Here is a 24,754-nt window from a genome sequence, read left to right as displayed (position 1 = left end):
TATAGGAAGCAGCTTCCTCTCGCGATAGAAGTATTGATCAGCTGGAGATAACGTAATGACTGGGATATCGTCGGATGAAACGAATATGAAACCGAATGGAGACGCGATGGAGAATGAAATATTGAGAGAGAGAGAGAGAGGAAAGAAGAATTTTAATTATTTAGGATCGAGAAACTGAAAATAGAAAAAAAAACACCGCGTCCACAAGAATATTCAACTCACTGAATATTTTCAACGGGTTTCTTTTGCAAGGATTTTCGATCGTTAAATGCAACATCAATACGTTAAATATAATATCGTTAGTGGCATGATATATTATAATGTCATTGTATGTCGAAAATCTTTATGATATAATTTTGAAAAGACATGCACGCACATGTCCGTGTTTGGTAAACATAAAGTGACTAAGCGCACGGTCGGGAGAAGAGTCTTTTTATTAAACTTTAACTTTAACTAACGAAAAATCTCGCATTACCGTGCGTTTTATAACAATGGTAATCTATAACGGCGGAATTTTGCGCGAGACGTATCAATCGAAAGACTCGGATGCATCGGAACGAGTGTACCGCGTTGCCAGCAAACAATAGCACGTATATTGCTTCCGTCTACAAGACGGATATTGAGTCGATTTTGTTTTGCTCCTCTTTCTTTCTCTCCCTCTCTCCTTTTTTCCTCTTTTTTCGGCGAAAGAAAGCTTATTGCGCTTACCTGTGCGATACGGAATACGTTTCCCCCCGTCGTCGGTGCGAGAGAGAGTTGTCTCAAACAAAAATCCGTTTCTCCGGCCGACATTATTCTTCGCTTCGTAAAGAAGGCGACGCTCTCTCTCTCTCTCTCTCTCTCTCTCTCTCTCTCTCTCTCTCTCTCTCTCTCTCTCTCTCTCTCTCTCTCTCTCTCTCTCTCTCTCTCTCGGGCATCCGCGTTTTATGTCGACTCCCTTTCTATTTTTATACCGCGGCTATAACACCGACCGTCCTTTTCCACCCTTTCCGCGAACTTATCCGACTTACTTCCGCATAGGCGTACGCGCTTTTATGGATATCCATTTAAGTTTCGCAGTGAATAGCACGCGAGCGCGCAACGCGCGTACGACGATCAGTATAAAACAGCTCTCTATTGCGAACTTAATAAAATATTCCTGTGATCCCGTCGCGCGAGTACGGCTATATCACCCCGGCCAATTCCGTTAACGTTCCGAATCAACGATAGACTCGGTGAAAGAGCGAAGAAATTGACTTATAAAGTCATATTGCGACGCAAGGAAACTTGTTTATAAAAGAAAGGACATGGCAATACTCGTCGAGCGCGTCCAAAAATAATCACTTATTATTGCATATTTTGAAAGAAAGAGAGAGAGAGAGAGAGAGAGATTTCCTCATAAAATAAAAATCATTTGAATGAAAAAATGGCGCCTTTTACGAGTGAATAAAGGAATATAAAGAAAGAAATCAAGGAATAAGGCAGGAATTATTGAACAGAAATTAATTATAAGTGCACGGGGCTCAATGAATCATTTTCATCAAAAGTCAACATGACGAATACAAAAATGGATTCCGCTGTTAAACGACGGAACGGTGTAACAATATGTGTGTTCGTCCTGTTTGTATCTGTCCAATGCCACTAGGAAGTCGCGCGCGGGAATCGATCGGCTGAAAACACTGTGAGAAATGCACGCGTATCTTAGACGCTTCTCGCAGCCCTTAAGGTATAACTTTAGGGTCGGGGAACAATACTACATGATCCGCGGGCGCAACGATCGCTGTCCGGGAACGAAAGAGAAAGAAAGAGAGAGAGAGAGAGAGAGAGAGAGAGAGAGAGAGAAAAAGGGGGGGGGGAGATCTATCGCACGTAAATCATCCGGAAGGCCACGTTTTCCTGAATTGGCCCGCGTACACCCGGTAGATCCCATCGTTTGAATATGTGTTTAATGTTCCCGTCTATTGTTGGCACAAACGAGCGTTACGGACAACACAATGGCTAGAACTTCACTCTGCGAACTTCGTGTTCCTAAAAGCGCGTCTATATACTCACGGACGTTATAATAATCGTAGTTATGCACTCCACAGGGGGTAAAGGAGGAGGCGGAGCAAGCGAAATTAATGACATTGGAATGCGGAAACGTGGATTACGGCATTCTTGACCGAAAATCTTTCCTCCTCGCCACGAATTTCACGCGCCGCGTGAAATCGTCCACTTCGGGCGACCAACAACAAGCGATATTCCGGCCCGCGATTAACGCGTATATGCTCATGAGGTGACATGTCGGTATAACGAAGTAATAATAAAATAAACCGAATTGCAGAGCTCGGTGGCCGTGTGGCATTTGCGATTCGTGGTTATGAATTTTCGATAGCCGACGCTCGCGCTTGTGAATTTTTCGTGGATTTTTGCACACCGTTCGGACACAATGTCGTCGCCGGCGATGTCGGCCGGCACCGACCGCGCCTGACGACTCTTCATTGTCGCTAGTTTTGCGAAAAGGCCGCGCTGTGCATGTAGCGTGAGTGCATGTACGCTAATGACCGTTCGTTCCTGCGTGTACGAGTATGTCCCACGCGACGATCATTTCGCGTGCGCGCGCGCGCGCGCGCGCGCGGATCGCATTTACGTGTGCGAACTTTCGTTCGCACGCCACGCGACATTCACGAATCGCGCCTACGAATTTTGCAGCGGCGCCGGCGAAAAATAATAAAACATGCACGCGCGATTACGAAGCGTATTCGTGTATACGTGGAACTTTCCGCCGCGTGCTCACGACTTTTCGAGCATCCGGCGGCTCCCACGGTGTCACCGAATGTATACTCGCTTGAATCTATTGTCGGAAGCGGGAAACGTACGACGTGCCACAGGCGGAACTTTGCAAAGCCGAAAGGATCTATGTACCGAGGCTAAATGATCACCTATATCCCATTGACCTTTCCATTTTCTCCCCGCGATCGATTGATTACGCTCGGGACGCGCTCGGGACGCGCGGCCGTCCCGCGTTCGCTCCGCGGAAGGAGAGATAAAATTATGGAACAATATCTCAGCCCGTCGTCGTGTATCCAGCACGATCAAAAGAATAATTTATGCATAATACGATATCGCGCTCTTGTGAAAAAATTCAACTCTGATGTCAATCGACACGCCGCGACATCGAAGACGTGCGATTGAATTTTTCGTCGATTTTCGCGCGCGGGTAAGAGAGATATGAGAGAGCGGTGGAAATATAACGTTTCGGCGGATATCGCGTTGCATAATGAAATCGGGCTTTAACACTTCGCGGGAAGATCGTTATTTCGAAAGATTATATTTCGATTCGCGTTATTTATATATTTAGCCGGCGAGACGCATTTTTCTCTCGCGCACCTACACGATCATAACTTTACACGCTATCTTCGTATATTTCACAGGCAAGCAGCATCTCCCGTGCATTTCTCCTGCGATGCGGGGAGAACCTATCTTTGTATAAAAACAGTATGATAAAACGTCTCGCGGACGAAGAAACAGCCGGAGAGAAAAGCACCGCGGAATCGCGTCGAAATCTCGAGTCGTCGCGAGGAAATATGGTAAAGCCCCGATCGGCGAGGAAACAAAATACAGCGGAATGATAACGGATCGACGGATCGATCGATCGAGCCATTTCGAACGCCTCGTCGCCGCTAAAAAAGAAAAAAGCAGGAAATATAAATCGGCGAGGTGAATTATTTTTTCATCGAAATAGCCGGGGCGGAGCCGCGATTATTTCGACGCGTCGATTGTGATATAATAATCGCTATTACGTTCGTATATCACAGAGGCTAACACCGACTAATTATTTATACACCACCGCAGGATGATCAATTTGTTGTATCGACGAAAAGGGACAGCGATATTTCCGACACTTCGATCTTGTCTTTCGTCCCCGGTTCTTTCCGCGTTTCCATCCGATCCGTCTAACGCGCCTGCGGTTCTCTCTCGAGTTTCCACTGAATCGTTGACGAAAGAAGAAAACAGGTGATACGTGTTTGTGCGAGTTACACGCTCTGCAACTTTGGAATAGATAGATTGCGAAATAGAAATATGAATATTATACTCGGAGCACAGGAAACAAAATAAAGAATGGAGAAGTGACTGCCGTTTTGTTTTTCGCGGAGAGTAAATGCTCTCTCTTATTCATACGTTTCTATAGCACTCGCGCGTTAGGTGTATATCTACAGGAACAAACTTTTACTTTAACTTTCAACTTTTGTCCTCGTGTGCAGGCATATGTTCTAACGGCTTAGAGAAAATTCCGTTTATGTTTAATGCATATATGTCACAGATACTGAAAGAATAAGATATTTACAGATGTATCCGGAATTGTATTGAATCGCAATGGTGATGACATACTTCTTTTTATCTCTCTCTCTCTCTCTCTCTCTCTCTCTCTCTCTCTCTCTCTCTCTCCCTCTCCCCCTCCCTCCCTCCCTCCCTCCCTCTCTCTTTCGAAACAAAAACTTCATTTACCCGAGACGATCATTAAGAGTGAATCGCGCAAATTCAGTTCAAATACCGACATTTATTTCGTGACTGCTCGTTTAGCGAGCCGTTGTTAAGCCTATAGCACGAATCTACCCCCTTATTTCCCTCGCGCTATTTCCAGAAAGCGAAATTCGGGATTTAGTGCTCGCTTTACGTGCAGCTTAATCCTTCCTTACATCCTGCTGGGTACGCAAATTCGGTCGGAAAATGCAAGCCGACACGAATGCCTCGGCGCAGTAATGGTAATAAGAATGTTTACGAGAGAAGCACGGTTTCTTAATCCTTTGTGGTAGATATTATTATGCAAAACTGCGTTTGCTGTGTAACATAGTTCCTTTAATTCTAATATACGTGAGATGTAATCACAGAAGAAACAGACGCGAAGAGTTTTTCCTTTGTAAGTCTGCCGTGGATTAAGAATCGTTTAAAATCACTGAAAATAAACACGTTTTGAACATTACGGCCATATAATTTATAATTGCTATATTACTCGTCAAGAAATTCTCCAGTTTCGAAATATCGGAACAAACAACAAGGGAGCAACAAGAAGAAGGTAATCTAAAGTCCCTACTTCCAAAAATGATCACCGCACCTTCGTATCGTTATTTGCTCGCAGCTTCTCGACCGTGGTTTCCTAAAATACTCGAACGTTAGGTATCCTAATTCATCACTCCCGCTTCCGAGGACGGTCTCACAAAGCGGCCTGGCCAGAAACGGCTATCCCAAAGAGAGGGCCATCCCGATAAAAATCCCCGCGGGCCAATAAAACGAAATTAGCGAGGCGACGCGCACCGTCGCGCCATCGTCATTCGCGGCCGGGCCATATTTTAATTTATCTCCGTTGTCCACCGTGTAGATTACAAGCGGAGGAAACCTCGCGGGCCGGTTAATGGCCCGGCGGTCTCGTGGGGCAGCGCGAGAGCCCGGGCCCGCGAGAGGAAGAGGGCGGCGGGGGTGGCGCGAGGAGCGAGGGGGCAGGAGAGAAGGGTGGGCGACCCCCGCGTGTGTGAAAGTATGCCCGGCTTTAACGATCAACAACGGGAACGTGGGTGTATATTAGCCGCGGTAGAGAAACGAAAGGAGCGTAGAGAAGGAGGAGGAGGAGGAGCAGGAGGAGGAGAGAGAGAGAGAGAGAGAGAGAGGAGGAGGAGAAGGAAGAAAGGAGGGGAGGAGGAGGAGGCCAAGAAGGTGGAAGAAAAAAAAGAAGAGTGAGACAGGCAAATAACGCCGGGCGCAAAAAGGCAAGAGGCAAGAGAACCGCGTCTCGAGTGATCTCTCGGAGGGCCCCCAGAGGGAGCGAGCCACGGGAACCACCCATGGTGTCCGTTATTGGAGGACATTAAGTCATTATTGATTACCCCTTCGCGTACGGGCATCCACCGGCGTCCACCGGCACGGAAAAGTGAAGAAAAGGAACGAAGAGTAAGAGAGAAAGAGAGAGAGAGAGAGGGGGAGGGAGGGAGGGAGGGAGGGAGGGAGGAAGGGAGGGAGAAGTTACTGGTGCAAGCCGTCTACTTTTCTCTTTCTTTCTCTCTCTCTCTCTCTCTCTCTCTCTCTCTCTCTCTCTCTCTCTCTCTCTCTCTCTCTCTCTCTCTGGCAACTGCAGCTTTTCTGTCTTTTTCGTTCTCTATCCCTCGCTCGCTCGTGCCCGCGTCCGCCGACTCACCTGAAGGATATTGCAATAATTTGTTATTTTTCACTACCGGCCGTGCCTCTCTTCCGTCATAAGTCACTCTCGGAGAGCGAGTCCGTAATGAATCATCGAAAGTAAACATTCCTTACGGTCCACCGTGCTCAAAGCCATGATGCTCGTCTTATGCTTACGGTCGTCTCAAGGTATTCGAATGAGGACTATTCCGCGCAACGAAAATAAGCACGTGGGAACACCGGTAAGTCGAGTTATGCCGATGATTTGAATCGCGTTGCGCTATCCGCGTATCCGCGTATGGAATCAAATTTGTCCACGGCACGAAGAGAGAAAGACAAAGGCAAAGTCGTGAGGCGTATTGTAATCCCAAATATTCACCGATCACGTGAAAATTATTATACGGTCGCAAAGGGTCCGCGAGAGAGCTTAAATACGGTTGCAAACGCAATTCTTCTTCTTTCCTATTTTCGAGAGAATAGAACATTTTGGCTTCGCTCGAGACCACTAGCGACGAAAAACTGCGCGAATGCACCTCCCGCTTTGCGTAGTCTCTCTTTCCGCACATTGATCTTCACTCAGTTACCAGCCTAACTTCGTTACGTAAAGTATCCTCTGTCCCCCAAGAGGAGAAAAATTTCACGTTCGTGTCACAGTATGCGACTTTGCAAATCGCAGGAAACGCGCTCGCGCATATACCTTACGACCGTCCTTTCCGGAAGGTCATATGGCATACGCCGTCCTGTCGCGCGAGTCGATGCACGGACACGCAGAGTACGGAGTCGAGAGCCGTGGAAGTGACACACCCCGGCTAAAACCCTCGTAAACCCCGGCATTACGAAGTCGACGCCGCGGCGTAGCGTGGCGTGGCGTGGCGCGGCACTGCGCGTCGGCCGTATTAATTAAAGCCTATCAATTCGAGGCGTATTGCCAGTACGCTATTCCGACACCGACGACGCGGCGAATATCTCGCTAAGCCCGCTACACAGCCGTGGCGCGGCCGTTGCCGTGATGCGATGCCGACGACGCTCGCGCGGCGCTCTCCCGTCTCCCGGTCGCACATTACGCGCGCGACGATTACACACACCGCGGAAACGCGGAGATTTCTGTGCTAATCCGGCCAGCGGGTCGCGTCCGGTCACGGCGGTCACGTTGGAATCGAGCAACTTCGATATAGCCGGGCTCGCGGTTGTCGCCCGTAAAATCCCGAAATCCCGTCGCCGCGGCGAAACGCTGCGAACTCTGTTTCGCCGCATGTATGATCACATCGACCCGCCGGGATGCGCAATTCTCCGCGCGGTTAACATGTCTGTAATAAACGGATTCGCATCCAAGAGTATCGCGGACTCGGATCATCCGTCTTTGTTTCGCGATACTTTTTCCCCGTGGTTTGTTTTATTATTTCGGATTAAACACATCGCGTTCGCCCCGCTTTACCGCGCGGCGGATTTGCATATTCAGCTCACGTCGCGGTTTTTACCTCGCTCCTGCTATCGCGTTTCGGCCGAAAGAAATCTGAACGCACTCCAGATATATATTTTACACGTAGACTGCGCCTTCTTACGGGAGAGATTTCAAGACAAGATATACCTTCCACTGTCCGCAGGCACGCTATCTTTGTCTAGCTTCCTCAGGCAAGAGCGAAGCTCAAAGACAAAGATCGAACGTTCCTGTGGCACAGGCCATCCTTTTCGGACATAGTTTATGCAGCCTCTTGAGAAACGCGCAGTATATGTACATAAGTTTACGATTTTACATAGCAAGCTCAATAAGTATTATGTATGTCTTGTTCGTTACGTAAAACGTTCAAGTTCAGGTTATTTCATATCGTTACGTATAGCTACATTCCTGAAAACGATATTCGCCCAACGCGGCGCGTCGCTTGTTCTACCTGCGTCTTCCTGTTCTACCATTCTCTCTCACTCTTTCCTCTCTGTCCCCTCTCACTCTGCCCCTTCGCGCCCGGTTCCCCCGGTTCTCGAAGGGCCCCGTAACCTCGAGGCTATTAGGGCGGTCCAAGTATTTGAACCTCACACCTCGATCCCGCGGCCGGGAGAGAGGCACCTGCTCTTTTGGGACTGGGCGGTCCGTAATTACCTACCCTATGCTTCGCCCACCGCGGGCCCCGCGCGCGTAGATGTAATCAAAACGAATGATTTGAAAACTCAATTACCCTCATTACGTCTATTAAAGTGTCTATCCGACGCAGTCGTTCCTTCTACCACTCCGCAGCCTGTCTCTGTCTCTCTTTCTCTGTCTCTCTTTCTCTGTCTCTCTTTCTCTCTCTCTCTCTCTCTCTCTCTCTCTCTCTCTCTCTCACTCGCTCGCTCGCTCGCTCCGTAGACACGAAAGGTAGGTTTGCGCAGGACGACGGCTCGCCGGCCTCGATCGGCCTCGTGGAACTCACGACGTCGCACGCTACTTTCTCACACGCGCTGCCCTCGACGAGTTCGACGATTGCTCTTAGCGCGGCCGACAATTCGAGGCTTTTCCGGCCGTGTGGGAATCTTTTACGATCGGCGACTACGATGACGAAAATTCCCATCGCGATTGAATGCCAATCGCGCGGCTGGAGAGCGCGTAATATGTAAATATACCCGCGCCCTCTCCCGGCTACGAGGCAAAGCAGCGCGGCAACTTTGTACTCCGCGATGTAATCTTTAATAATTCGCGTACAGCCAAACGGCTTGAATTCGCGCGTGTCAAATCTACCCGCTTGATCTCGCTCTGTATGATAATAACCTGCTGCTCTTAGGGAGAGAACTTAGTCCCAAACTGCGCGATAAATATTTCTTCCTCTCCCTCCCTCCCTCTCTCTCTCTCTCCTCTCTCTCTCTCTCTCTCTCTCTCTCTCTCTCTCTTTCCTTCGCTCTTGCTCGGTCTCTCTTCACTGTCTTGTTTTCCGTTTTCTCCCGCGCATGAGAGAAGCGGCTCTGTCTCCGTGTGGGAAGGAGGAAGGAAGCGAGCGCGCGCAAGGTGGGCGCAAGGGTGCATTCCGCCCCGCTGTGCACCGCTAATTGTCACGTGCACTTCGTCCGTCATCTGTATCTGTCTCCCGAGAGAATCAAACGCACGCCCGTAAACACAGCTCTCGCTCTCGAGGGCACGATTTTGATTGATTCGCGCGTTGCGCCTCGCGCCTTGCGCTGAGCTCTTAATCGTTATTGTAATTCTCGCATTTGCATCTTCGGCACCGCACGCGTGCACACTCGCAGGAAACGCAGCCGCCGGCGATTATAATCGAATTTGTCGCTCGTCAGGCGGGATATAGGTGGAGAGAGAGAGAGAGAGAGAGAGAGAGAGAGAGAGAGAGAGAGAGAGAGAGAGAGAGAGAGAGAGGGAGAGCTTCGCTCTCAATTACATATTACGACGTAGTCGAATTTCGTCCGGACGTCGTTTTATTGGACAGCGGCTTCGGGACTTGCCAATATTAAGACACCGGGTAAAAGGATAAAAATAATTTTCTCGAAACAAGCGATTATATGTTATAGAAACCGCTCGTAAATACGGGCGAGGGTATAGTAAACTGCTTATTTTCGCGAAGTAACCCGCAGTTATCGTGCGAAACGTCAATAGCAAATTTTCTTATTTCAGTTACGGTCTTCTAATTCGTGACATTTTGCTAATCTTAGATCTCAGATGAAGAAGCGCTGCGCGCGCTTCGCAGGTTGGCTGCTTGTGCCAAATTACGTTGTACATGTTGAAAGAATCATCGTGTGACTTCCTTTCTCTCTCACGCTCTATTGCCACTAACAAGACAACGATCGCCATTGTATTATGTTAATCCGAACTCGCTCTCGGCTGTTTCGGGAAATACCGCGCGGACACGCGTGCTTTTTACGACGAGTTAGGCGAGCCGAATGAACCCAGCGCTTTTTTCCGCCTCCCTCGATTTCCCCCCGACACGACACTGTCGACCTGGTATTATATGAGCACGCTGATGTCTCTATTGGCGATTGCACGCGAGCCCCGGGCTAGAAGAATTAATAATATCACCGATAAAAGTTTCTTTCTTTCTCGTATCTCGCCACTTTCGCGAGATGTTCTTTTTGCTTCGATTCTTGGAGCCACGTTCGACAGTACGGTGAAAAAGTTTGCAATATTATTGCACAATATTGCACAGTGAGAGAAGGGGATTGTGCCCTTCCTCCCCAAAGTCGGCACTTTGACATTCAGTTAAACGTGCCTCGATCCACGTTGCAGAATCTGGCGAACAACTACGCGACGCAATTCCGCGCGAACTTGTCACTCCAATCTCACGCTCCGGAAACGCGTTTGTTCACCAACGGTCGTTGGATTTATAATGAGAGACTCGGTGCGATCGCTGCGTAGTGTATAGTGCATTATCTCCCCCTCCCTCCCTCTCTCTCTCTCTCTCTCTCTCTCTCTCATTTCTCTCTATTTCTCTCTCTATCTCTAGACGTCTGCCTTCGGCTAACAGATCCCGCAATCGACTTCAACTCGGCGCAAGAAACAGGAAATCGTAATTAGCCGTCTGGTTATTACGGCACGTCGCGGTAGGTATTAAGACATTTCTATCGCGATTATCCCTCAGCGGCATTCTCGTCCGGAGCAATCTCTCGCTCGCCGGCATAGAACTAATTAGCCCCTCGCTAATTAGAGCCGACGCTTTTTTTCGGCGTTTGTCCGGCTTTTTGCGCGACGTCGCATCGCTGAAAGAGTTTGCGAGATAACGACAACGATGAGGTGAGCTATATCGAACTTGCGACAATTTAGCCGTGCACGCGGTTCTTTTTAATTTAATTATCCACACTTTCATTCTCTCTCTACTTCTTATTTCTCTCTTATCATCTACGTTTGTACAACCTAATTCTTACATACTGGTATTAATTCCAACAATCGGAATATGTTTCAAAGCTTCTTAAACGATGCTTCTAAATTCTTGAATCAATCGTCAAAAAAATGTCACTCGATATAAAGTTAAAGTGGAGCGTTACTTTCGAACAAGTCAATTTCTAATTTTTTTCTTTTTTTAGTTCGCAGGTCTCGGAGAATATTTTTACAATCTCTTTCAATCCCACCACGTGTTCGAAAGCTGCGCCGCCGTTCTCTTGTCAACAAAAGAAAAAAAAAAACGGGTCGAAAAAGAAAATAAGACAACTGTGCACTTTGTGGAATGCAAACGAGTCGCACGGAAATATAATTTGGCTGCAAGAGCGGTCGGAAGTAGACTGCTGCGAGAGTCGTCGCGAACGTGCGTTTCGGTAACGTCTCGCGGATATTTCTACGCGAACGTACGTCGCTTTTCGTTTTTCTTTTTCTTCTTTTCGACGCGGGATTGCCGGCTACCGCGACTGCACGACGATCGACTGAAGCCAGGGAGAAATATCGTTTAGTTTTTATTGTCCTCGTAAAATACCTCATACGGAATATGCGCGCACGGGCGTGAGCGCGAATTTCCGCGTACCTATGCACGCGCACGTGCAATGCTTTATGACGCTACACTGCGAAACTTGCAAAATCGCTTTCGGAACTGGGACGGTCGCGTAACCGCGATTCGCGCTTCCGTAGTCCGACGTAGTTCCCGCCATGCGGGGATCGCAGTCGTACAAGATTCTTGGCTTTCTCGAGATTCGTACTGTCAATTTCTTCCCAGCATTTCGTGGAGCTTCCACACACCGACATCACGTCGAGTCAAAGTTAATCCTTTGTGCGCAACTTTGCTTTACCGATTCTTCCGGTACGTTACTTACTTTACAATTTATCCAATTTTTCACTGTTTAATTCTTTCACTTAGCAATTCCGATAAATTGAGTACATACGACAAGAATGATCGTTTGAATCAACATGACGATGACACCTCGAACCAAATGCGTTGTTCCGGTCGAAAGAAGCGAAATTTTTAGTTCTTAGAATCGAATCTGGCTCGTACAAGATGAGAACATTCCGACAGAGACACCGTTCTGAAAATATTCTCTTGAGAATCGACGCGACAGAAAAAGTAAGCATTCTTACGATACTCGAGGAATGTTTCCCGAGAAAGCTTCCAAGACGGCTGTCCCGCTTCGCCACAATCGCGTCCCGAGTAATCTCCGACTTTCAGAGCCGACGTAATCAAGTTTATCCGACGTTTTCAAGTTTCCGCACTTATCGCGGCAATAAAGAAGGTGCCCTGTCGCGTCGATCACGGCGGAATTTCGGCTCGCGGCGACCGACGCCGTGATAAAGAAGCGAACATGGGGAGGAAGGCGGAATGTGAAAATCGACAGTGTGCGGGCCCTTACTCACGCGAGCTCGTCGCGCGATCTTTTACGCCGTCGAAGCCCTTACGTATACCCTCGTAATTCGTCCAACGCGGGCGCGGCGCGGCGCCGCGCTCGTTCGGCCGTATCACGCTCGCTCGCGCACTCGTTAAAGCCTTCGAAAATGCTCTTAACACCTGCAGCACGTCACACATTACGGAGCCGCATTAAATCCAGCTTGCCGCGACGTTAATGCCTCGGGAGCTCCGAGACGGAGAAGCGACCCCGGTGAACCGAGCAACCCCTCGATCGCTCCACCGAGCCGCCGCCGCCACCACCCGCCGCCCGCTTCGAGATCGTTCACGCGAGACACGAAACGCGTGCATCGGCTCACGTGCACCGGAATATCCACGTCAGGTGAGACAATGAATTGTGGCCGTTTTTAATGCCCGGCTAAGCCGCGTTTTTACGCGCGTTTAAGCCGGGGCGTGCGCCTGCACACACATATACATACCTATACAAACACATATCAACGCGGTTCACCGCAACATATGTCGCGTTTATCACTACGGCGTCACGCGCGGCCGCGGTTATCAGGGGTGGATTAAGAGGGTCGCATGGATCAGGAGCGATTGTAAATCGACCCGGACTCGCCGAGCGACTGGAATAATTCGGCGATAATTGAGCGAGCGAGCGAGCAAAACGAGCGTGCGGCCGAGAGAGAACGCATTCGTGAGATGCTGAAGTTGAAAGCCGTCGCTTTCGCTCGAGTATCCTGTAAGGGTCCAAGTGAGTCGGTATCGTGGCTCGGTATGGTGGACTGATTGATGTGACAATTGGAAGAGTATAGATAATAATACTCGGAGAATGCGTTCGCGAAAAGGACAATGGTCTCGCGGGACGTTTCAAGGTATATCGAGAAGCGCGTGTATGAACGAGACCGATCGTATTATTTTACAATTTCGTCGTAAACACTCGGCGGCGGACGCGCAGTGGATGAATTATAAACACAGGATGCAGACGCGGCTTATCGGTTATGCACTCGCTTCTGAATGCAGACACGTTGCTTTGGCGGACGCGGTCGTCGCTTTTTTGATTCTACGCCGTTGCGGCATCGGTATTTCATGTAGGGACTTGTTTCGGTCACGGTGCCGCTTTTTCTCCGATTTCGCGTTTCGGCATTTATTCTCGGTTACCGGATGCGATCCGTGCACGCGCGCGCGGGTGTTTTTGCCGCTCCCAGGATTTATCATTTCTCGCCGCACGGGAATATATCTCACGAGCGAAGGCGCGCGTGTTACGTTCGTGATTTGTGGCGTATTCGGCCGTTCCGGATGCGCAAAAGGCGGGCTATCGCGGAGATATCTCCGTGTAATAATTATGAATTTTTCAAGCGAGCGCCTCCGCGCTCGCTGCCGGACCCGCTCAGAATAAAGTCGTTGTGAACGGCAAAAATAACCATACGCGTCGTGCGTACGCGCGCGGAAACGCGCTTGGGATTTATAGAGAATACATTAATAAATTATCGAGTGACAAATTTATCCTATATACCGGGGAGGGAAAAATTCCAGAGAGAAATATATCCCGTTTGAGTCCTTATCGAGGCAAGCACGCTTTTTCGCGCGCGCGCGCGTTCCTCGTGCGTTGCACGTGTTAATACGGTGATTTAGAGCGCTCGGCTGGGACTTTAGGACGAAGTCCTCGTCCTCGTCCTCGTCCTCGTTCTCGTCGCCGTACGTGCGTGCGTGCGTGCGTGCGTGAGCGGCCGGACGCGAGATGCGTGGTAAGACAGCGGGGTGACAAAGCATTAATTAAGTCGTACACGTTTATCGGATATTCCAACGACGGCTTATGGCCCGCGCTCGTGCGCGAGCAGGTATACCGACCGACCGGGCAGGCGGGTGGCCGGAGAAAATCGCCCGGTATAACGCGACGCCGACGATGAAATATGTCGAGCGTCCTAGCTCGACGCTGTCTCGTAAACCTCGGCGAGATTAACCCGTGGAGTGTTTGCAATACGAGCGAGCCGGCACTCTCGGCTAAAAACTCTCGTCTTCTTCTCGCGACGAGCGCGATTATGCGAAATATCGGCCCGCGCACACTTTGCGTACGAGAGCGTCTCTTCTCTTCTCTTCTTCCGGGCCCGCCGGGTCGTCTAACTGTGCGCGCACGTACGCACACGCACGCATGACGAGACGATTCCGCCTCGGCGGATTCAATTTGCCGCACGGAGATCCAATTCTCCCTCCAAGAAAAAAATTTACTCCAAATTGGTCAAAGAATCCGTGGATGCAGTTTCTGAGGGGGGGGAAAGGAGAGAGAGAGAGAGAGAGAGAGAGAGAGAGAGAGAGAGAGAGAGAGAGAGAGAGAAGAGAGAGAGAGAGAGAGAGAGAGAGAGAGAGAGAGAGAGGAGAGAGAGAGAGAGGAGAGAGAGAGAGAGAGAGAGGGAAAACTATCCGGTTACGCGACGGTACGCCGACGAATTAAGTTTCGAAGAAAAAGAATTATAAGGGTTGAGAGGGAAAGAGGAGGATCCGCGCGAAAACGCGCGTGCGTAAAGGATTTCAGTGCGATGGGTGTGTGTGTGCCACTGCAGAAATGACAATATTACGTTGCCTCGAAACCGCTTTTTGAAAATTCGCATCGGCACAGAAGACGAGAGGGAAGGAGAAAGAGAGGGAGACACGGGCATTGTGCGTCAGCCTTAGCGCGATGAGGATCCGAGTATATTAATGAACGCACGTCAATTAACGACGAACCCCGTGGCTTTGTGTCCTCGTTCGCGTGATTGGCCGTTTCCTTCTTGGCATTTCGCCGTCGTGTCTCGTCACCTCACCGCCCCAATTGCGCTTTCGCCTCTCCTGTGAATTCCGCATTTTGCAAAGGGTTCTCTAGTGCACGCGCGTACGTACGCATACACGCATGCACGTATGACTTTGTCGTTCGAGAGGATACACGCGGCGATGACACTCGGCGAGACTGTATGTACGCAATATTTCGCTGATTTAGTCTTGATCGAAGGCAATCGCACGCACTCTGCGAATTTACACCGACAGAAATATTTGACATTTGTGACTGTGATTGTACAGTGGGAAGTCAGGAAAATTATTTTTGTAATGTCACTTCACACAATGTTGGTGACAATAATCTTAGGTGCGTATCGCTAGAATGATTGTTCTGCTCAAACAACGAAAAGATATAAATTGATGCTGAAAATTACTTTTAATGAGATAAAATATTTTCTCTTTTCAGCTTACAAAGATTTCGTAAGTTTCCACACTTCTTCATCGAATATTATTCATATCGTAATCATCATTTGGCGGCAAATACATGGTATGTCACGGCACTCGCTACTGCGCATTGTGATCAGACCAATATTTCCGTCGTCAAACCGATGGCTCTTAAGTGTGAATAAGAGAAAGAGAGAGAGAGAGAGAGAGAGAGATGGAGGCGGGAAGCTTTGTTCGTTTATATCAAATTTGCATATTTCCTGAAACCGGCAGTTATTATTACAGTCGAAACGGCACCGTAATGACGTCGTTAAAACAAACACCAAGAGATCACGGAAGATAAATTCGACCGGGGCGCAGGTTCCATTCTTTTCCGAAATGGCTACCGGCTTTCCCAGTCTCGTCGTAATTCAATTCTTAAGGGTATCAAACACACAACCCTTTCATTAGGCGGACCCCTTCATCAGCGTAAAGAGTCGCAGGGGGCTGGCAACGGGGGCAGAAGGCAAGAGGGGCGAGACGGGTGGAGGATGAAGCGGCGGAAAGGGAGCTTGATGTCGGGCGGACAACGAAGTTACGTTGCAGAAGTACTTAAAGCGAAAATTCCACGGATCGATAGGGAGGACGTCGTCGACGTTGCCCTTGCAAACGGACGCCGGCAGTTACTCGCAGCCCGCGGAGGGTAAATTGTATATCGCCTAGGAAAGTTGACAACGAGATGCGAAATCGACAGAAATGATTTCGATCAAAACTGAGTATCGAGAATGGAAGTGTCCTCCTCTCTTTTATTAATCACGTTTCTTTTCAAACGAAAAGCAATAAAATATCGTAAATAAATAAAATATCGTGAATATAAGAGAATGACAGTCCATGAAATATTCTATCGTCATATCGCGCGGCCCGCTTTAAACGTTCGCTTGGCGCGAACAATTTTTCCGCGATATCGCGCGCCTTTTGCGTGTGTATGTATTGCGAAACATTTGAAAATATACACACAAACAGACGAGATCTCTCGCATGCGACTCGCAAAAAGCCGCTCGTATGAGACGAGTGTAACAGCTTCGGCAGCGTCACGAGGCAGGATCGTTTCGTACAATTTGTCGACTGTAGTTTGCCAGACCACGTAATAATGCGTCTCCGCGGGCGCTCTTCGAAGCAAACGGGAGAAACAATCCGGCGTGTCCGAAAAACGGGCGTCAGGCCAATCGCGCGAATAATTCATTGTAATGTATTCCGCGCTCGCGTTCGCGCACGAATTCGAGCTCGACGGAGGAAGAAGAAGAAGAAGAAGAAGAAGAAGAAGGAGGAGGAGAAGAAGAAGAAGAAGAAGAAGAAGAAGAAGAAGAAGAAGAAGAAGAAGGAGGAGGAGAAGAAGAAGAAGAAGAAGGAGGAGGAGAAGAAGAAGAAGGAGAAGAAGAAGAAGAAGAAGAAGAAGAAGAAGATGATGAAGAAGATGAAGAAGAAGAAGAAGAAGAAGAAGCTGAAGAAGACGAAGAAGAGGAAGAAGGAGAAGGAAGTGAAGAAGAAGAAGAAGGAGAAGAAGAAGGAGGAGAGGAAACGTGCGAAAGAGGAAAGGAGAGAAGGAGAGGACGAGAGTGTGCATCTCTCGCAGGCGTATCATTAATGCCTTTTCCCGGTGCAACAAAAAGGCGGCGGTCGTGACACGCCGCAATATTCAGGCAGACCGATACTTCGCGACCGGCGCGTTCAGTCCGCTCGCTCGCCGGCCGCACGAGGAATCACGCGATCGACGACGACGACGGCGGCGGCGGCGGCGGCGGCGGTAGCGGTGGCGGCGGCGGCGGTAGCGGCGGCGGCGGCGATGGCGCGGCATAACGGTGGTGGCGGTGGCGACGAGTTCGCTGCTCTCTACCACCGACTCGCAGATGCCAACGCGCGCTGGGTGGCGGCGGTAATTGCATGTAATTTTCACTATAGATTAAGAGAATCGAGACGAGGCCTTTTTTTCCCGCGGGCGCAAAAATTGAACGCCGCGTTTACACGAAACGCAGGAAAGGCGTGAGCGCGGGATGTAAGCGCGTCGATCGCGCCAACACCTTCCTGTCCGTTGTTCACCGCAGATCATGGGCGGCGGGTGCGGTCCTGTGTTTCTCTTTTTTCCTAGGAGGTAGCGAGGCACCCGTGGAGTGAGTCGCAGATAGCCCCAACGACCAGTCGACAACACGTAGCCCCTAACTGCCCCACCCTTTCTTTTGTCACCTTTCTCGAAATACAGAAGTCCGTAGGCAGTTTGCGAAAGACAGGGAGAGACAGGTAGAAGAAGAAAAAGAGAGAGAGAGAGAGAGAGAGAGAGAGAGAGAGAGAGTAGAGGAAGAAAATAATTAGGATTATTATTCCCCGCAATAATGTTTCGCGACGTTAAAGTTAGGTACTCGTGAAAAATTTGAAGTACCATAAAATAAAAACAACATTTTGGTATTTTTATAAACTGAAGTATCGTTAAGTTATATTCGTTTCTTTCTCTAACAAATTTCCTAATCTCTCATGAAAAGTGCACCAAATGCTAATGTGATTTATCGAGAGTATCTTGTTTGATCTGTCGTTAGAGAGAAAGAGAAAAATATGAGCTCCGATAGCGCGACGCAAGCAAATAGTTGAGAAGGAACAAACGCTGTCACATCCACCTGTTCGTTGTACGCATTCGCCCTCTCGCTCGCACCTTACATCGTTCATCGTTTACACCATGAGAAATATTTGCATATCGCGTCGGGATTTTATTACCACGCATAGCTGCACGCCACGCCGCTTTTGCACGGCGGGCGCGACCGAAAGGCTAATTCCGCGGAATGAATATAAAATGTCCCAATGGTGTCCTCATTAGCGTTTCATGATATTGCACCGTTTTTATGATTTACGATAGCTGCGCGAGCGCGGCCGCTTGTTCCCAGACTCGTGTAGCCTCCGCAATTTTTTAAATCTGCGCTTCGCCGCGCCGCCGGGCGATGCGAACATTTAAATATTCCGACGTGACGAATAATTAATGCCGTGCTAATAAAGCGCGCTGCACGATGCGACGCGCAGCGGCACGCGAAGCGTCGCACGATCGCCCGCAACAAGCGATTACGACGCTACGTGAGCGATCGAGCGTCTGTTTCCGGTTACGTGGACCGCCACTTTTGGAGGTGCGCTTTGAGACTTACCGCTCGCCTCGGGATTCGGTGCATGCATTTTTATTTGTATGCATGCGTGTATGTGTACGGGAGATTTATACATACGTACAGGTGTAGGAGGGAGTTAATTTGGAGGTAGCGAAACGTTGCAACGTTCAGACGAGGAAAATGTTCTGTATTAAACTTAGATATATCGCCCTTCATTTGTGTCTAAATTCATAAAATGACCAATATATTGTTATAAAATGGGAAATGCAGAATGTTGTTTCGCTTGTTTCTTTCAGGCGAAGAAACTCACGACCGGTGCCAATCGGTATTTCGCGTATTAGCGAAGGAAAGGAAACAAAAGTTAAATAATACACTCGAAAAATTCAAGGAAAAAACTCCTCTATGTTTCCCTGAAACGAAATCTCGCGCAACGTCCAATCATCAGCGGGCGGCCAGTAATAGCCGTGTTTTGTAACAGCATGTGTTTGCGCGCACATTGGGCGCGGTGGAAAGCCGTGGCGCGACGGAGGCGCCGCGACACCCGCACGGAAGTGAAAAAATTCGCGGAATCGCGAAATTTCGTAGGCGTGTTTAGGGACCATCAAGTTGCACGCTCGCGGGGAACCCGGGCTCTCTCATTTGCTGGCGGATTGTGCCCGGGCGCGTTAATGCACCGCTCGCACGCCATCGCTGATGGAGGCCGTGAACGAGACATTGTGCGCCGAACTCGGCGCGAAAAGCACACGCTGATTGAATGCCGGATTCACACGACGAGGTTTTTGAGACCCGACGTTCCTCTTCGCATCAGCGCTCTGTTAATACGAGTGCACGCGCCCGTCGCGATTTTCTTGTATTCTGAAGGATTCTCGATCGTCGTCGAACAGTCGCGAATACGCTCGAGACGATCGTCAAACCGCGTACGCGAGAATCGTATGTAAAGAAGTTACGCAAATATTCAACGGAACTTGGGTTTATAAAACCTACTCCTCTCTCTCTCTCTCTCTCTCTCCCTCCCTCTCTCTCTCTCTCTCTCTCTCTCTCTCCCTCTCTCCCTCCCTCTCTCTCTCTCTCTCTCTCTCTCCTTCTCCTTCTCCGTTTTTCCCTACACAGATTTCCAATATGTCAATACTTAAAATCGTCGAACGCGCATTTCTTCAAGATTCTTCTTCGCTCAAGATATCGTCGAGAGAGATAAGTTTCTGAAAAAAAAAACGAACCCGGGAACACCGACGTGCCAGATTCGAAAAGATGGCAAAATCTTGAGGAATGATTGGTTAAGTAAAGATTTTCTCTCTTTCCTACATTTTTTCTATCTTTTTTTCTTTTCTCTTCTTTTGACACTCAAGACACTCAAGAACCAAGATATCACCAACGCGTTCTAAATGTCCGTGTGCTACTTTGCTTGTGTCGATCATCAAAGAAGACAGAAAGGAAGAATGGTAGAAAGAGCAAAAAGGAGAAAGAAGATTATGAAAAGTGCAGTTAACACCGTGCTAAAAAGCCGAGTTCTTACACGCTAATAGAATAGGTGCTACGGCGATCAGCACCTCGAGCTTGGCCGGATTACAAGCTCGAGGATGCACGTGACGGCGTCACAGCCCGGACAGATTTAGACTTACAATGGGTTTACACTGATGACTTTGATGATTCCGGGTCGCGTAATCCCACGGCGAGTCACCGCGGTCAATTTGAGCGGCGGGCTCTTTCTTACGCGCTAGGTCGCGCATGCCATAACCAGATTAATCCAGCGCGCGCCCTTCGCCTAGTAATCAACCGTCCTTTGCATCTGCCACTTTCAAGCGACGTCTACGCGATCGCCACGAGCACTCGTCGATCCCTCCTCCTATAGGGGGATCTCGCGTTTACCCTCGGGAAGCTCTCTCTCTCTCTCTCTCTCTCTCGCTCTCGCTCTCTCTCTCTCTCTCTCTCTCTCTCTCTCTCTCTCTCTCTCTCTCTCTCTCGCTCTCTCTCTCGCTCTGCTGTTGCGATCGAAATCGGCAGACGAGATCGTTTTGCGAGAACTCGACTTTTGCGCAATTTGTTTGTCCGACAGAGAAAAGCGAATGAATTAGGAATAGGACTGTAGTTTATATATTTGAAATTTGGGGTGGTCTTTGTGGAGGAATATTTCAACGAAAAAGGAAAATACGCATTGACATAAATCATTTCAGAAAGTTCAAAGCTGATATATGATTACCTAGAAAATATGGCTGTCTGCAGAGAAAAAAAGAGAGAGAGAGAGAGAGAGAGAGAGAGAGAGAGAGAGAGAGAAAAGATCGTAAAATGAAGAGATAATATCGCGAATAAAAAGAATCGGGAGAGAATCCTTCGTGTAAGTTGTCGGATCCGCGGGTCTCTTTGGTGCCACACGTACCACACGTTCGTAATTCTTCTTTTACATGGGCTATATTATTATTGTAAATGCAGCTTCACCGTGTGTCTTTATCAGCGCGGCGTGATCGCGATTGTTCTCTTCATCGGCTCCACTCGCGCGCGCGCGCACGTGAGCGAGCACAGCCTTCGATTTTTCTTACGGCGGGCGTGTATTATCCTTCTTTTTTTCGCTCCGTCGCGAATAAAATACCGTTGGTACTACTTACAAAGTAAGTAATGGCCTGCCTTATAAATGAATACCTTCGGCGCGGGCAAAAGTCGCCGCTCGCGCCGAGAGGTACCGAGGAAATTAATGTGTATTTCGTCGAAGACGGTTATGCCGGAGATTAATACGCGAGGAAAGGATTAAATTATGTTTTAAGCGGGCGCGCGACTAATTTGCATAACGCTTAATAATTTTACGCGACCGCTCTTTCTTTCTCTCTTTCTCTCTTCCTCTCCCTCCGCCTCTCTATCTCCTTCTCTCCACCTTAACATTTGATGTCATTCTTAATCTCCGCCGTCTCCCGCGAACGTTTCGGTAATAATATGTAATTAAACTTTGCAGCTACGCGTAATTTGCGCGCAATTCGAGTATTCGGATACTCGGCGATTATGATAACACGTCCACAAGAGAGCATTTCACATCTGAAACACCTCGCACCATTTAACGTATATTCACTTCGAAAGAGAAATCTTTTTAGAATCTTTTTCTTTTTGCAAAATTGTTATATCTTACACTTTCTTTCTAACATTTATTTGTCAGCAATTGTAAAGGTACCGAATTTCTTACTTCATTTACTTCATCTCGAAAATTCTTCGTACAATTGACACGTAAAGCATTCCTCAGCTTTACACGAATTAATGTTCCCAATCGATTGTTAAACGATATTAAATTACAAACTTGCAACTCCACTTTCCTGATTCACGACGGTTGGTAGTATTTTTCGACGCTCCCGTCGACGCGGTAGACGTGTTTTCATTGCCGCACGCTGCGTTAACAACAAAGGCACACACGCGTCTAAATTGATTTACGCTCCGGCGTCGCGAAAACTTCGCGTTTTCTCGCAATTAGTATCAGACACCGTCTGTGTGCCGTTTCACTAAGCCATGAATAATAACGCGCGTCCTCTCGCGAAACTTTCGCGTCGCGACGGCGACAAAGGGCGAAGCGCGAAATTAAAACATATTCGCCGGCAATATGGGGCCCGAACGGAACCCGTTCTCGCGCATTTGTGCGCATTGCGCGTTCAACTTTGTGCTACCATAAACGTGACTCTGCGATTTGCACGACGTTGCTTGTTTCGTTTTCGGTCAAAAGTTCACCGAAACGTGTCATTGAGGTTTGCCGTTACCACAGAAAAAGTAATAAAGTTAGTGTACGGTAATTTTGCGTTCACATAAATTTAACTGATACTTTAATCTCTTAAGTAAATAATTTTGATCGCCGTAACATCTACCAGTGCCCATAAACGTAAACGAGTCTCCATATATAACGTATTCCGTTATTCATTCACTCTCGTCTATTCCTTCGTATGTTGACGAATATAAATTAATATCCTTCCATTTTAAACACGTTTGATCTCCGACGTTCCTTACGTTAAAAAATCCCCAGACAAAAGACCAGATGCTTCTATGCACCACGTACCCTCTGTTCGTTTTGCACTCATCAATTTCATTGCGCCCGATTCGCATGTGATCTATTATCCGAGCGTTTCTGAGCATTACTGTCTTCATTATCTTCATCATCATCTTCATCATCTTCGCCATTGTCTCCGTTGTCTCCGTTATTTTGGTCGTCTTCGTCGTCTACGTCGCCTTCGTCGTCGTCTTCGTCGTCTTCGTCGTCTTCGTCGTCTTCATTGTCTTCGTCGTCGTCTTCGTCGTCTTCATCATCGTCTTCATCATTTTCATCATCTTCGTCGTCTTCATTGTCGTCTTCGTCATTGGCTTCGTCTCCGTCGTCGTCTTCGTCGTCGTCTTCGTCGTCTTCTTCGTCGTCTTCGTCATCTTCGTCGTCTTCTTCGTCGTCTTCGTCGTCGTCTTTGTCGTTAGCTTCGTTGTCTTCGTCATCGTCTTCGTCGTCTTCATCGTCGTCTTCGTCGTTTTCATCGTTTTCGTCGTCTTCATCGTTGTTTTCGTTGTCTTTGTCGTCTTCGTTGTCTCTGTTATCGTCGAGCGTTTGTAAGCACCATTCATAGAAATAGCGCATTATTCATAGGTCGTCTTCGTTGAAATTCATCAGGCCTCATCGTGCGAGACAATGCACGTAACAAGTTCAAACAATACGCCACCTGATAATTGTCCAGGGGCTTGTTATCGAAGCGACAAAAACATACAAAAACCGCAATGTCACGGATGATTTTTCACTTGTGACCTCTTTGAATTGAAGGATCGCACAAGCCCTCATTCCCCCGTATTCTCCGCTACTTTCATCAAAGCCTCTCTCTCACACGCATCACACGCCGCTCTTTCTCTCTCTCCCCCCTCCTCTCTCTTTTCCTATCGACAATCGACAGATTGAAGCTGATCGGTCAGCTATCGAGCCGATATTAATATTTGATTGTTAGCGTCGCGAGCTCCCTCAATGCGCGCTATACCGAAAAAATGAATCACTATCGATCACGTAATTTTTGTCCACGGGAGCGTAATAACGGTGACAATTGTCGGACGGCTCTATCGAGCGGCCGTGCGATATGTAACAATAGTGCGTAACGCGAATAACGTATGGACTCAAGTGACTTGTCGAAACGAGTTAACTGTCAGTTTGCATCGAAACACAGTTTGAGGATTACAAAGTTGAAAAGTTCGACTGCTTGATAGATCTAAGGTTTGTAAATTTCGACCTCCAAACTTTTCGAAATCTAGACGTTTCAAGCTGCGAAGATCCAAAGCTACAAAGTTCGAAAGTCTCTATCCGAGAGAGATTAAGACGATGAGATATAAACATCCCATTTCTCCTCAAATATTTCGTTTTTTTTTTTTTCTATAATGTGTTAATTCGTAAAATTCGAGAAAATCGTGCCAAGGGCGAAAGAATTTCGAATCAATCCCGAGCGATATTTGATATTTATGAGCGAAACATGTCCAAATGAGCCTTATGAGCCCATTATGCGAGGAAGACTCTGATCGACGAAGGAAGAAAAAGAGAAAGAAGAGGCAGGATAAAAGAAGAAAGACGAAGAGGAGGAGGAGGAGGAGGAGGAGGAGGAGGAGGAGGAGGAGGAGGAAGAGAAGCACAAAGGGGGAGCGTGACGAGAAGCACGAAGGGCCTCGCATACGGTCGCGTGAGATAGCCGCATCATTTCTTGGCAGACAATTAATTACTGACATTATGTTTTAGAATGCTTACTTGCGCCGCGGCTACCAACCACCGATCTGTAGATTTGTGGCCGGGCTCGGTACGTTCTATCCTCCGATGCGTTCGTTCTCTTTCGCTCGCTCGCCTCGTCTCAGCTCTCCGTCGCAGCGGGGTGGCGAGCCGCGCTCGCTTTCCCTCGCCCCTGAAAAAGGACACGACCAATCAATCACGGATTTCTGATAGCTAGATCACTGGACTAGCGAAAGTGGACGCGACAGCTGGCGAAATGTAACTTTGCTTCACCGCGCACAATAAGGCAGGTGAAAATTGCTTTGAAATTTCGACCGCAGGGAAACAGAGTACAAATCACTGTCCACCATGAATAAATTGTTTTATAAAAA

Source organism: Harpegnathos saltator, unplaced genomic scaffold (genome assembly GCF_003227715.2).
Source record: "Harpegnathos saltator strain DR-91 unplaced genomic scaffold, Hsal_v8.6 scaffold255, whole genome shotgun sequence".
Taxonomy (NCBI): domain Eukaryota; kingdom Metazoa; phylum Arthropoda; class Insecta; order Hymenoptera; family Formicidae; genus Harpegnathos; species Harpegnathos saltator.
The sequence above is the reverse complement of the archived record's forward strand: the minus strand, read 5'-3'. Positions refer to the sequence as shown.